Here is a 13,393-nt window from a genome sequence, read left to right as displayed (position 1 = left end):
CATATAACCATAACGTCAGTCAACACAGTAATGACACAGTCCAAGCTCTTTATTTTTTCTCACAAATTCCTTCCATTTTTGAAGGAAATATCTGACTGACTGCAAAACACAGTTCTGAGAACATCTGAGCCTTTGTGAGAAAATATAGTTGACTATGTTGGTGGCACACTGGTTTATGTTCCAGTCAACCAGATCCAATATCCTACAGATCCAGTCCTGAGGTTGTGTTACTGTGTGTGGATTTTTATAGATGTTCTTGTTGCGTTGGTATGTGTTCTCTTTCCAAGTTCTCTGGTTTCCTTTCTTCACCTTAACATGCAGTTAATGGTCTGGCTATGAAAGATTACCTTTTGGTGAAATAAGTGAAAGTGTGTGTTTTTATGAGAGAGAATGAGTTTAAAAAAATAAAAATAGCATAAAATGTATATTAGGTTATTATAAATGGAGCTGGGATAAAAGTCAGTATTTCAGTATTCCATCCATCCATCCATCCATCCATCCATCCATCCACCCATCCATCCATCCATCTACCAACCTTCCCTTCTTACCTTCTTCCACCAGTGCATTCTTCTATTTATTATTCTATCATCACTCCACTTTTGAAACCCTTATTAACTCATCCATCAATCAGATCCTTTCTTTATCCATCCATCCATCCATCCATCCATCCATCCATCCATCCATCCATCCATCCATCCATCCATCCATCCATCCATCCATTCATCCATCCATCCATCCACTGACCCATCTATTATTCCATGCAGTCATCTTTTTCAATCATCTGTATTTCCATCCATCTACATGCTAACATTTATATATTGACTCATTATTCTAATCCATCAATCCATCCATCCATCCATCCATCCATCCATCCATCCATCCATCCATCCATCCATCCATCCACCAACCCTTCTTCCACCAGTGCATTCTTCTATTTATTATTCTATCATAACTTCACTTTTGAAACCCTTATTAAATAATCCATCAATCAAATCCTTTCCTAATCCACCCATCCATCCATCCATCCATCCATCCATCCATTCATCCATCCATCCATCCATCCATCCATCCATCCATCCATCCATCCATCCATCTACCAACCCTTCTTCCACCAGTGCATTCTTCTATTTATTATTCTATTATTACGGCACTTTTAAAACTCTTATTAACTAATCCATCAATCAAATCCTTTCTTTATCCATCCATCCATCCATCCATCCATCCATCCATCCATCCATCCATCCATCCATCCATCCATCCAATGACCTCTCTACTAGTCCCTCCACTCTTATCCGATTACATGTTTCCATTTATTTACATGCTATCATCTATGAATTGACTCATAAATTCCGTTACAACGACCCACCCAAGCCTATTTCAGAAATCACAGGCATGAAGCAGGAATACACCCTTACCAGACTTCATTAATCAATTTATTTATTTGCCTTTTTATCGTGGGTTTATTTTTTTGTCAGAAGACAGTTTACGTCTTTGAAACAAAACCCTGTTTACTGTGACTCGAAGACAAAATATCTCTTTAGCACCACGTATCCTGACATGTCCAACCGGTCAAAGTTCTTTTAACCTGAAGATAATTCGTCCGTGCGCTAACATTTGCTCGCATGCTAATCCGCGTTCGGCTCGCAAAACAAGTGTTACTAATTTAATATAATCATCCCAAAGCATTCTCAGAGCAGGAATGTTGATCTGGGATCAGATTCTTCGCTGTGTTTTTGGCCACAGGTCTGAATTTGGATTCCAGCTCTGGGAGGTGTTGTGAGTCCTGGCCCGGGTCACACACACTTCAGTCCAGCGAATGAGTCAGACGTGCTAACCGCAGCTTTACACAGCGCTGGCCAGATCGAACCGGGGGTCAAAGAGTGAACCTCTGACTCAAACGATCCGCTCGGTTGAAATCGCCGGGCCCGAGGCGGCGAACGCCGTGTGCTTCGAGTTAATCCCACGTTATTGCTTTCTCGCTCGTTTCTTCGGCATTACGGGCTGTTAGCAAACGTGTACCAGATATCTCAAGAAGTTTGTATGTCTTCGCTAAATACCACCGGTTAAACTTTATAGGCTGTCAGGAAACATACGCCGAACGTCTAGCTGACGCACAATGTCCTTTTAAGGCCCCTAGAGCAGGGTGTTGCTTAAAGAGCTCATGTTAGGTGATTTGGAAGGACGTTGTTTGAGGAAATTGTATAGAATTAGTGCTATTAGGAATGCGGACTGTAAACACAACAAGAAGCTCTCTCGAACACTTGGGCTCCTTCTGTATTGTTGTTTTTTAAACATATTGATGGCAGAGGGAAAGCTCCAGGAGACATTCGTTCTCTTTATCTGCTCTTGCAGCTCGTATTTCTTCCGATTGTTATCGTCGCTCCACTCACAGACGGGCTCCTATAACTATGGAAAATGGAAAGCGACCTGCGAGTTATGTAAGATTTGAATAACAGGTTGTAAGATGACATTTTTGGACACTCAAATCATGGGAAATCAAAACAGACTGAAACGCCAGAGGACACCATGACAAAAAGAATTTGCTTCTATCAGGTGGATAGATCACCACCAAAGTACATCATCTCTAATTCCGGAGAAATCGGCAAAGCATTATTTGTAGAACACTCAAGCATTAGACGATTCGAGTTGATAAAGGTTCTCCTTTGTGATGAACCCAACATTAGAGGGTTCCTCTATTAGATCTCTTTGTTTATTAAGAACTTACAAAAGTTATTTATTTATTTAGTACATGAAGAAGGAACCATTGAAGAAAATCTTCTTTCAAGGAGTGTGTATATCTGTGTAAACGTTTTGCAGATTTGTCTGTGTAAATGCTTTGGTTGCCTTTCTGGGTCTATATAGAACCTCTTCAGTAAGTAAATCAATGAAACCACTGAGGAACATTTGCCTTTAAGACCTTATAGGAGATCTTTAAAAAGAATTAAGCCATGAATGTTTTTTGTTAAAGAAACAATATAGATTTTTTGGTTCTGTATCGAACCCTGATATCTTTTAGACAAGGATAGAAGTCAAATCAGCATTTTTCTGGGTCTATATACACTGTAGAACCTCTTTAGGAAGCAAAAATACCATGAACCCACTGAGGAACATTTGTCTGTAAACTTTAATGAGGTCCTCAAACATCCTAAATCCTGAAAAGCAATAATCTAAAACCATACATTGTTGTCCTTCTGTCATATCTACATCCTTTAAGTCATATCTACATCCTTTATGGGTACTTTGGTAAACTCTCTATATTAAGCAAGGAACCATTAAGAAACCTTTATATTTGTGTATGTCCTTCTGTCTGCTTTTCTGTCTTGAAAACAAGTATCTCAGACCCTAGAAATCTGCAGACCATGAACTATCCAAGGAATATTTCATTCTAAGAGATCATGAATGATTCTAGAACCTGCCATTGTTCTAGAATCTCCCGAAACAAGTAGAAGCATCCAGTCTAGATTAACCTAAGGTAGAACCCAGGAAATTCTGTATGGAACTCACCAGAGTAATATGCCTTGAAGTGAAAGCAAAGAACAATGAACTAACCAAGGAACCAATAAGGAACCTTTCTACTGTATGTCTTGAGATCCACTCTGTTTGAGGATCTCAAAAGCAAACATACATCAGAAAGGTTCCTGATTGGTTCCTTGGTTAGTTCATTGTTCTTTGCTTTATTTAACTTTTTAGTACACACTTGAACACTATAGAAAAGTTTCTTTGATTGCACTATATATAATTTAGTCAAAGTGTTTAAGTGTGTACTGAAAAGTTAAATCTAAATCTTTTTTTTTCTCAGATATCTCTCTCTTGCATTACATAAAACCCCAAAATGTTCATCCAACTGAAAAGGATCTTGATTTTCAACAAACTAGTCCAAACAAAAGGATGTAAGTGCTTAAAAACAGTTCATTTCTCGGTATCTTTCTTTAGAAGGTTGCTTTTTTTTCGGAAAAGCTTCACTAAAAACATTTTTAAATCTACAGAACCTACTAACAAACCCATGAAAAATGTTTTTTTTTTCACTCATGTTCTCAGCCAACTGGTTTCAGTTACCAGAACATGTTCATATATATATTTTTTCCTTTTCTAGGAATATTTAATCTGGCAATTTTCTGGTGTTCTGAAAATATCGTTATGTTCCCAAAACAGTTCAGTTTGACTGACACCTTGGGTTTTCTCCATGCTACTGTCTATGAAGATGAAGCCCACAGAAGAAACCTGAAGAAATAAAGTCTTCTATACAGAGAGACTGGATTTAAAAATGGTAGGTTTTAGGGTCTTTTAATTGGAGATTAATTTAGAAAATATATGTACTTGATACATGCTCTGATTGGTCAGAATTGATTCTCACATTTACAGGTCAGTAAATGATTGTTTGCGAGGACTTGCATTGCAGCCGCTCTACATCGTCTACAGCTAATAATGCATGAACAACACAACTGATTAGCGCAAAAAAAAAGAATTGTTGAGGAAATTTAATCTCAATGGAAGATAGAGAGAAGACGAGAAGATTCTGAAGTTTTAGCTCATAGTAACAGACATGTAGTAACATGCACTCTATGGACCAACCCATTGGGACATGTAAATTTTCCACCTCAGTTTGTTTCTTCTTGAAGCTATTACCACAAATTTTGAGGTTTACAATTGTATAAAAAGGGCCACGATTTAGGAGCCACAGAGAAAGAAATAGCAATGATTGTATTATGTTGGTCATCAAAGGAAGAATACACTTAGGATGTGCCATTTTAGGAATCAACTTTGGTTTAGTACACTTTGTTTGACTAAATGGTGGATGAATGAAAGTGTGGAAACACCTTTTATGTCTTTTAAAACTGAAAATGGAATTGAACAAAGGAATCAGACATTTAATGAGTGGAAGTAATTTCTGTGGAGTCCAGAAAGGACTTTCTCTCTAACAGAGGAACTTGTGTAAGCTCTAAAACAGGAAAGAAGATGTGATCAGACTCCCTCACCCCCACAGTCAACCCTGGAGGTGGAAGCTTAATAGTTTGGGTTTTTTTTGGATCAGAAAACCAACATGGCAACCATTCCATTCTTCAACACCATGCAATATCATCTGGACTAAGTACGTCGAAGCTCTGTAAGCGTTATTTCGAGAACAAAAAGACATCTGGAGTGTTATGTATCATGGAACGACCTGCCCAGTCACTGCACCTATATCCTATTGAACTGCTCGGGGATCAGCAATAAACCTCAATCTTTTTTAAATTTTACAAGAGACACAGCAAAGTATTTCAGATGAATGTTTTTTGTTTTCTTTTTTGTAAATGAACACACGGATACCAAGCATGTGTAAAGCTCTTAACTGGAAGTTCTGGGGGTTTATATATTTATTTGGTGAAAACCTATTTTAATATTGAGTCGCACACCACATGAACATTAAAAGCTCTAGCTAGATTTCAAGTTGCGCTTTAGTAAAGTAAACCTACAGTATATACTGAATTTTTGGAATGTAAGTAATCCCCTCATGCTAGTTCAGTATTTCCTCATGCATTAGCAGAACATTTAAGAGCATTTCTGGTTTCAAATGTTAACCAGTGCTAATTATTGTGCCTGAGACTGCACGTGTTCCAGCGTGAGACATTCCCAGAGTCTATAGGATCATTTATCTCTTTACACGAACCCAGGCTAATGTGTTGTGTGTGTGTGTGTGTGTGTGTGTGTGTGTGTGTGTGTGTGTGTGTGTGTGAAATGCCAGTCTTTTCTAGCACACTCTACACACTCCAGAGCAGCCCAGCTGATTAAACTCTACCTCGGGCTCTCTGTGAGCTTTGGCGCTACCCTTCGTTTTTTTTTTTTCTCTTGCAATTCCCTCATAGCAATAAGCCACATTCTCTATTAATTCCCCTCTTTCTCTTTCTCTTTTTAGCACCCACTACAGCATTATGTCCTGGGGTCAGCATACTGGTACAGTGGTGAGCTCAGGTTGCTGCGTGTGTGGTTTTGTATGGTTTCCCTACGTCCATGTGGGTGTCCTTTGCGGTTTGTTCTACTTTACAAGAACATTCTGGTGGACTGGCGACTCTAAATTGCCTGTAGGTGTAAATGAATGGGTGAACGTGTATCCAGTTGTATTCCTGCACCTTCTCCTCAAGAGATCCTGGAAAAGAACTTCTAGATCAAATGTGATCTTGACCTGAATAAATAGTTACCAAATTAGAATAAATGATTAGGAATCATGCCTTTTAGGACACAATAGGCCAGGGGTGTCCAAACTTTTTCACAAAGGATCGGTGTGGGTGCAGGGTTTCATTCGCAAGGGCCACACTTGATAATCTTCATTTGGCTTTTGTTTGGTTGGAAAGGAAAACCTGCCCCCATACCGGTATTTTGTTGAGAAGACTGGACGCCCCAGCAATAGACCAATTTTGCCATCACAAAACACACGAACCAATCCCGCTTCAATATGCAAATAAGTTTTGCCTTTGGATACCAATCAAAAACCTTAAATCTCCTGCTGATACGGTCTCTAATGTCTCAAGGTCTCATAAGGCAGTCGTTTTGCCCAGAGGCCCCATGAGGCGACACTTTTGCAAGAAACGTCCTTTGGAACAAACAACAAAAAAGTGTTCGCATAGCGTGTGCTGTCACGCGCTCGATCGCACGAGGCGAATTCCTGGCATTCCGAGTCCGCCGTGCAGAACCGGAGTCAGTCGGGAGAGCGGAGGATCCATGCCAAGCACTGCAGGGGGTTTGGAGAACGATCTGCCTACCACCCGGGATGGTTATTAGAGAAAACACAGAGGCGTGTTAGAATAGAACACTTGGCCCTTTCTGTGCAACTGTACGCCTGTTTCAGCCGCCGCGCTTTTGTTTTTGTGTGAGGTGAACTGCAGATGTGGTCGCGCCGGACTCCATACGTACACTTGTAATTACGCCTTGGAATCTTCTGCGTCTAGGTGTGGAATGCGTAGGCTATTTTCTCCTCTGCCTCGCCAACAATGCCCCCCTCCGAGTCGAAAGAGAAAGAACCCCCTCTTCGTTGTGTGCCACACACAGCGTATTGCCCTAATGCTAATGGGCAGAGTAGGAGTAATTTGGTCACATGTGCTTGCGCTGCTCCAGTGCTCAAACCTCACATTCAAGTGCGGTGACTCAGGCAGCGATGCGTCACAAAGCTCCCTCAGCTGGCTCGGCTTTCACATTCGAGGGCTGTCCTAATGACTAGTTAGCAGACCTGCTCTCTCTCTCTGTCTCACCCTCTCTCTCTTTTTTTCTTTTTGCCCCAGCTACATGTTTTTCATTAATCCTGTCTTTGTTTTACTTGTTTACTTTGTTTTACTTGATTTTGTTTGTCTGTTTCGAATTACAGCTCAGTTGTCACAAACAACGATGTCTTCCTTAGCGTTCATTTACATTTATATTAAGGTAAATTAATCCTCATTCTGAGCGACTTACAAATGAGCAGTTAAGGGTTAAGGGCCTTTCTCAAGGACCCAGTCATGGCAGCTTGGTTTGGTGAGGCTTGGATTTGAACTCATGACCTTCCAATTTGAGTGTATATGAGCTACCACCTCCCTTCCTGTTTGACCATGTGGTAACCCTTTGTGTCACCACTATTAACTTACATATTAGGTATATCTAGCAATCGAAAGCAATTAGTCCTTTTCAAAGCTGAGAAACATGCAGGTGGTAGCTTAGTTGTTATTGGGTCCCAAGGTCATGGGTTCAATTCCCAGCCACACCAAGCTGCCCTTTCTGGGCAGGGAGAAGAAGTGGAGAAGGTGGAGGAGTTCATGTGGCAGGGGTCAACAGTGCAAAGTAATGGAGAGTGTGTTAGAGAAGTAAAGAAAAGAGTGCAGGCAGGGTGGAGTGGGTGGAGAAGAGTGATAGCAGGAGTGATTAGTGATAAGAGTATCTGTGAGAGGGAATGTTTATAGGACTGTTGTTAGACCTGCAATGTGGTATGGTTTAGAGACAGTGGCATTGAGTAAAAGACAGGAGGTGGAGCTGGAGGTAGCAGAGCTGAAGATGTTGAGGTTTTTGTTGGGAGTGATGATGATGATGGACATGATTAAAAATGAGTTTATTAGAGGAACAGCCCATGTAGGACTTTTGGAGACAAGGTGAGGGAGGCGAGATTGAGATGGTTCGGACATGTGAAGAGGAGGGACATGGGGTATATCAGTAGGAGAATGCTGAGGATGGAGTTAATGGATGTGGTAAGGGAAGACATGCAGGTGGTTGGTTTAAAAGAGGCAGATGTAGAGGACAGAGTAGTATGGAGACGGACGATCCTCTGTGGTGGTTTGATAGAATTATATACACATGTAGTGTACTTGCTTATCAGCTTTTGCACATTTATCACTGCCATAGCCTTTATATCTATTTATTTGTAGAACTCTGCACATTCCTCAATGCTATAGCTTTGTATTGCTATAGCTATATTTATTTGCTGTATATATATATTTACATATATATTGCATGTTGTACATATACTTACCTATTTATCTGCACTTCTCAATTTGTACAATTGCTACTATTTGCACTGGTTAGATGAAAACTGAATTTCATTGCCTCTGTACTTGTATTCTGCCCAATGACAATAAAGATGAATCTAATCTAATCTATCTTCCACAAAAATGTACCTGGTAGTCGTTTATGAAAGTTGTAAGAATAAGGGTTATATATTCATCTGTATCCTGTAGTGAAATTCTATTTCTTTGCCACAGTTTTCTTTTGGCCACCGGACCACATGAAGGTCTATTAACGAAAAAACTTCAAGTGCCCAGTTGGAAAGCAAACATTTGTTTTGTTATGATGGACTTTGAATTGTTGTGCTTTACACATTCCTCAAGTGGAATGGTTTCCATCAAAACCCGTGCAAAGGCCTAACCACCATTTTGTGGCTGACAGCAAAACTCTATTTCTTCCATACTGGGATCCTTAACTTGGTTTTTGTAATCGCTCCATGTTGTTACAAATGCTAGGTCAGAAAAATGTTTGCGATATTGTTAACTTCCACCACACAGAGCCACAAAGGGTTTCATTCATTGCTTCCATTTACCACATCTCCGCATTTTTTAAGATCATGGACCACAGTGAGTTTCCATGCTTTGGTTCTGCATGTCTGATTCCAAATGAAGACACTTCACAAGTACTGCAATGATTTACTGTGCATTTCGAATTCATCCGGCAGAAAATCACTCGGGTTGAAGCTACATTTAAAGGAAACCCAAAGCTTAAAGCTATCTAACATCAAAATAATGCTTTGGTTTAGCTAGGCTAACTAGTAAGTATAACGTTACAGTTGTGAAAGATGTTTCCTAAACAGTTTCCCACAGCATTTACCACAGTCCTGTTATGTTCCATTTAGACCAAGAGTACTTTCTACACAATGTGCTCTCTCAACTGTCATCATATGAAAATGAGATTTCCATGCTCATGTGATACATAGCTTTATCTTGACTTACCCAAGTTAAGTCTTGACTTGAGCCAAGTTCCTTTTCTGTTTAATCGCTTTTTTTTTTTTTTTCCTGAAGCATTGTTTAGCCAGATGACACACACGACTCAATAAAGCCAGCAACTTCATACATTTTCTGACTCTTCTAAGAAGACTTTCTTGGCGAGCAGTATCAGTTTAGATCCAGCACAAAAGCTAATCTAAAACCAAGAACTGGGGGGTTCTGTTTTCCAAAAAATTTATTTCCCTGAAAAATCATTGATCACTGAGGTAATCATTCAAATGACTTATTGCAGCTGTTGGAGCTGGTCTGAGGGGATCTGGCTATTTTATTCAAAATTAGTTGCTAAAGATGTGGATGGAAAATTGTTTGCTGAAGCTCAGGATCTATAGTGAGATGGAAGATAAGCAGATGAGATGCTGGAAGGTCATGAGTACAAATCCCAGCCCTGTCAAAGCTACTAGCGATGGCTCTTTCATGAACGATTCGTTCATTGTGAACAAGTCTTTAATGTGACTCGGAAGACTGAGTCGTTTTGAACGAGTCTTTAATGCGATTTAGAAGAGCGAATCATTTTGAGCGAGTCTTTTTAATGTGACTCAGAGGAACGAGACATTTTGAACATATTTCATGCGATCTAGAAGAGCGAGTCATTTTGAGCGAGTCTTTATTATGACTCAGAGGAACAAGACATATTGAACGAGTCTTTAATGCGATCTAGAAGAGCGAGTCATTTTGAGCGAGTCTTTAATGTGATTTAGAGGAACAAGACATATTGAACGAGTCTTTAATGCGATCTAGAAGTGCAAGTAATTTTAAGCGAGTCTTTATTGTGACTCAAAGGGACAAGACATTTTGAACGAGTCTTAATGCGACTCAGAAGAGCGAGTCATTTTTAACGAGTCTTTAATGTGACTCAGAAAAACAAGTCTTCAATTTTATTCAAAAGAGCGAGTCATTTTGAACGAGTCTCAATGCGACTCAGAAGACTGAGTCCGTTTGAACAATTCCTTAATGCGATTTAAAAGAGTGAATCATTTTGAGCGAGTCTTTAATGTGACTCAGAGGAACAAGACAAATTGAACGAGTCTTTAATGCGATCTAGAAGTGCAAGTAATTTTAAGCAAGTCTTTATTGTGACTCTAAGGGATGAGACAGTTTGAATGAGTCTTTAATGTGACTCAGAAGAGCGAGTCATTTTGAACGAGTCTTTAATGTGATTAAGAGGAATGAGACATTTTGAACAAGTCTTCAATTTGATTCAAAAGAGCGAGTCATTTTGAACGTGTCTTTAATGTGACTCAGAAGACTGAGTCCGTTTGAACAATTCCTTCATGCGATTTAGAAGAGTTAATAATTTTGAGTGAGTCTTTAATGTGACTCAGAGGAAATAGACATTTTGAACGAGTCTTTAATGTGATTCAAAAGTGAGAGTCATTTTGAACAAGTCTCAATGCGACTCAGAAGAGCGAGTCATTTTGAAAGAGTCTTTAAAGTGAATCAGAAGAACGAGTCATTTTGAACAAGTCTTTAATGTGACTCAGAAGCAAAGCATTGCAAAATTTCTGGAGGTTATGTACAGGAAACAGAATTGTCCTGAGTCCTCTGGTCCGAATCGTTCGTTCTTTTGTGACGTTACTTCCGTAGATGCTACGAAAGTGATTAAAGGATTCAAGTACTAAAATAAACAGCTCAAAAAAGATTTGTTCGTTTTGATGAACGAGATTCAAAGAACCGAGTCACTCAAATGATCAGATCACATTGAGCAAGGCCCTTATCCCTAAAGGCTCACTGGATAAAGATGTTTTCTCAAACGCTGTAAATGTAAAGTATAAATGTATGTCCAGATTAAGGAGTTGAAAAGTTATGCCAGAGAGTCTCCAATGAACTGTTTAGCTTATGAAAAGATTTTGGCAGGATTCCACCTGGAGAACACGGCCTGATGTCTAATTTCGTTTCTTTTATTAGGTAGATGTTTAAGCTTACACAACACTAAATACAGTACATGAAGTAGAAAATAATACCAGGAGCTTATCTTCTGTGAATATTACCTCAGTTGGGAGTGCCTGTTGTAGAGCTGTTGTTGTTTTTCCTGGACCTCGAGCGAAATTCTCCCGAGATAAGTCAGCGAGCGTGTGGAGTTTTACTTGCACGTCCAGGATATACTGACTTATTTATACTCAGAGGTTTTCTTCATGGGCTTCCACCAATATAGCAGTTCGAATTGGGAAAACCCATTATTCAGACCCTGGGCCAACTTCCAGACTGCAAACAATAGAAGTTAGATATTTTCCTCAATTTCTACTAACCTTATTAAAAAACTAAGTAATTTTATGACACCATTAGCTTGCGTGCCATAAAACACGGCCTGTTGATACTTTCATTTGTCTATTAGTGATGGAAAGATCGGATCATTTTAGTGACTTGATTCTTTGAATCTAATGAACAAATCTTTTTTTGAGTCATTTACTTAATCTTTTCCTTTGTTTCAAAATAAAACAAAATGTAAAATTTTTAATAAACAATTTTAAATAAAATGCCTGCTTGGTTAAATAATATATAAAATAATATTTTATAAAAATAGAATAAATCAAATTAATGCATAACACTTGTTTTATTTGTTTTGTTTTTACATTAAATAATCAATTAAATTGGCACAGATTAAATTTATCCATTCATTCATTTTCTCCCGCTTATCCGTAATCCGGGTCGCGGGGGCAGCAGTCTAAGCAGGCCCCTGCCTTCGACTGCTGCCCAATCCTCACAGCACCGTCCCTTACGGTCCCTCCTGCGGGTGGTGAGCCCACGGGAAGGCGGCCCCACGTCACTCCGACGTCATGGACCTTGATATTTCCCTCGTAAGGGACCCCCGGAGCATAGAGGGTTAAGGGCCTTGCTCAAGGGCCCAAGAGTGGCAGCTTGGCAATACCGGCTTGAACCCCAGACCTGCCGATCGGCAACCCAGCGCCTTAACCGCTGGAGCCACCACTCCCCACCAGATTAAGTTGATTAAATAAAAATAAATAAATGGAAAAAATGGAACAAAATAAATGGTGTGTGTGTGTGTGTGTGTGTGTGTGTGTGTGTGTGTGTGTGTGTGTGTGTGTGTTTTGCATTTAATATTACATTTTCAAGATCTGATCTACTTAACTGTTCTACTTATTTCAGCAGACTTTAACAAATATCTTTATTCCTTCTATCCTTCATTCATTTACTCCCTCAGTATGTGGATAATTGTCAGGATTTTCTCCTTTTTCTCCAAGCGAAATTTTTGAAGCGGGACGTAAAATGCTAAAGAATCCATAGCATTAGCCAATAACCAGGAAGTGCCTAGCGGCTAATGCTAGAGATGTGGATTCAAGATTCAAGATTTTACAACTTCTTATTTCACTGCATGTTGTATCCTGCATAAACCTATGTAAAAAAAATCTCAAATCTTGAATCTATAGCACTAGCATTAGCCACTAGCCATTTCCTGATCGTTAGCGCTATTGATTCTTTTGCGTTTTCATACTCATGTAAAACAAATCTTATTTCCAGTACGGAGCGAGTGGGCACAGTGACACTACACTCACTCCAGTTTCTTTTTTTATACCCCTGGCATTGTTGTGTATGTTTTTAAGTTTCAAAATCTTTTATTTTTAAAGTGCTAGACGGAGACTAAACAAACTTGCGGTCCGCCACTTATACTCATACATTCCTGAGAAAACAGATTAATGTGACTCTTCTGAGTCACATTACAACTCGTTCAAAACGAACGAATCTTTCATAAACGTCACTATTCTCCTTTAATATTTAAAATATGATCTTGTCTTGGTCATGCTGTTTATAAAGATCATAAACTATATGGCATATAGTCTAGTCAAGGTTCCAATTTACCCAAAAGGTGTTCAGTGAGCTTTGAAGTCCAAGCTCTGTCCAACTTTGGTCAACCATATCTTCATAAAGCTCGCTTTGTGCGCAGG

This window comes from Silurus aristotelis (genome assembly GCF_946808225.1).
Source record: "Silurus aristotelis genome assembly, chromosome: 5".
Taxonomy (NCBI): Eukaryota; Metazoa; Chordata; class Actinopteri; order Siluriformes; family Siluridae; genus Silurus; species Silurus aristotelis.
The sequence above is the reverse complement of the archived record's forward strand: the minus strand, read 5'-3'. Positions refer to the sequence as shown.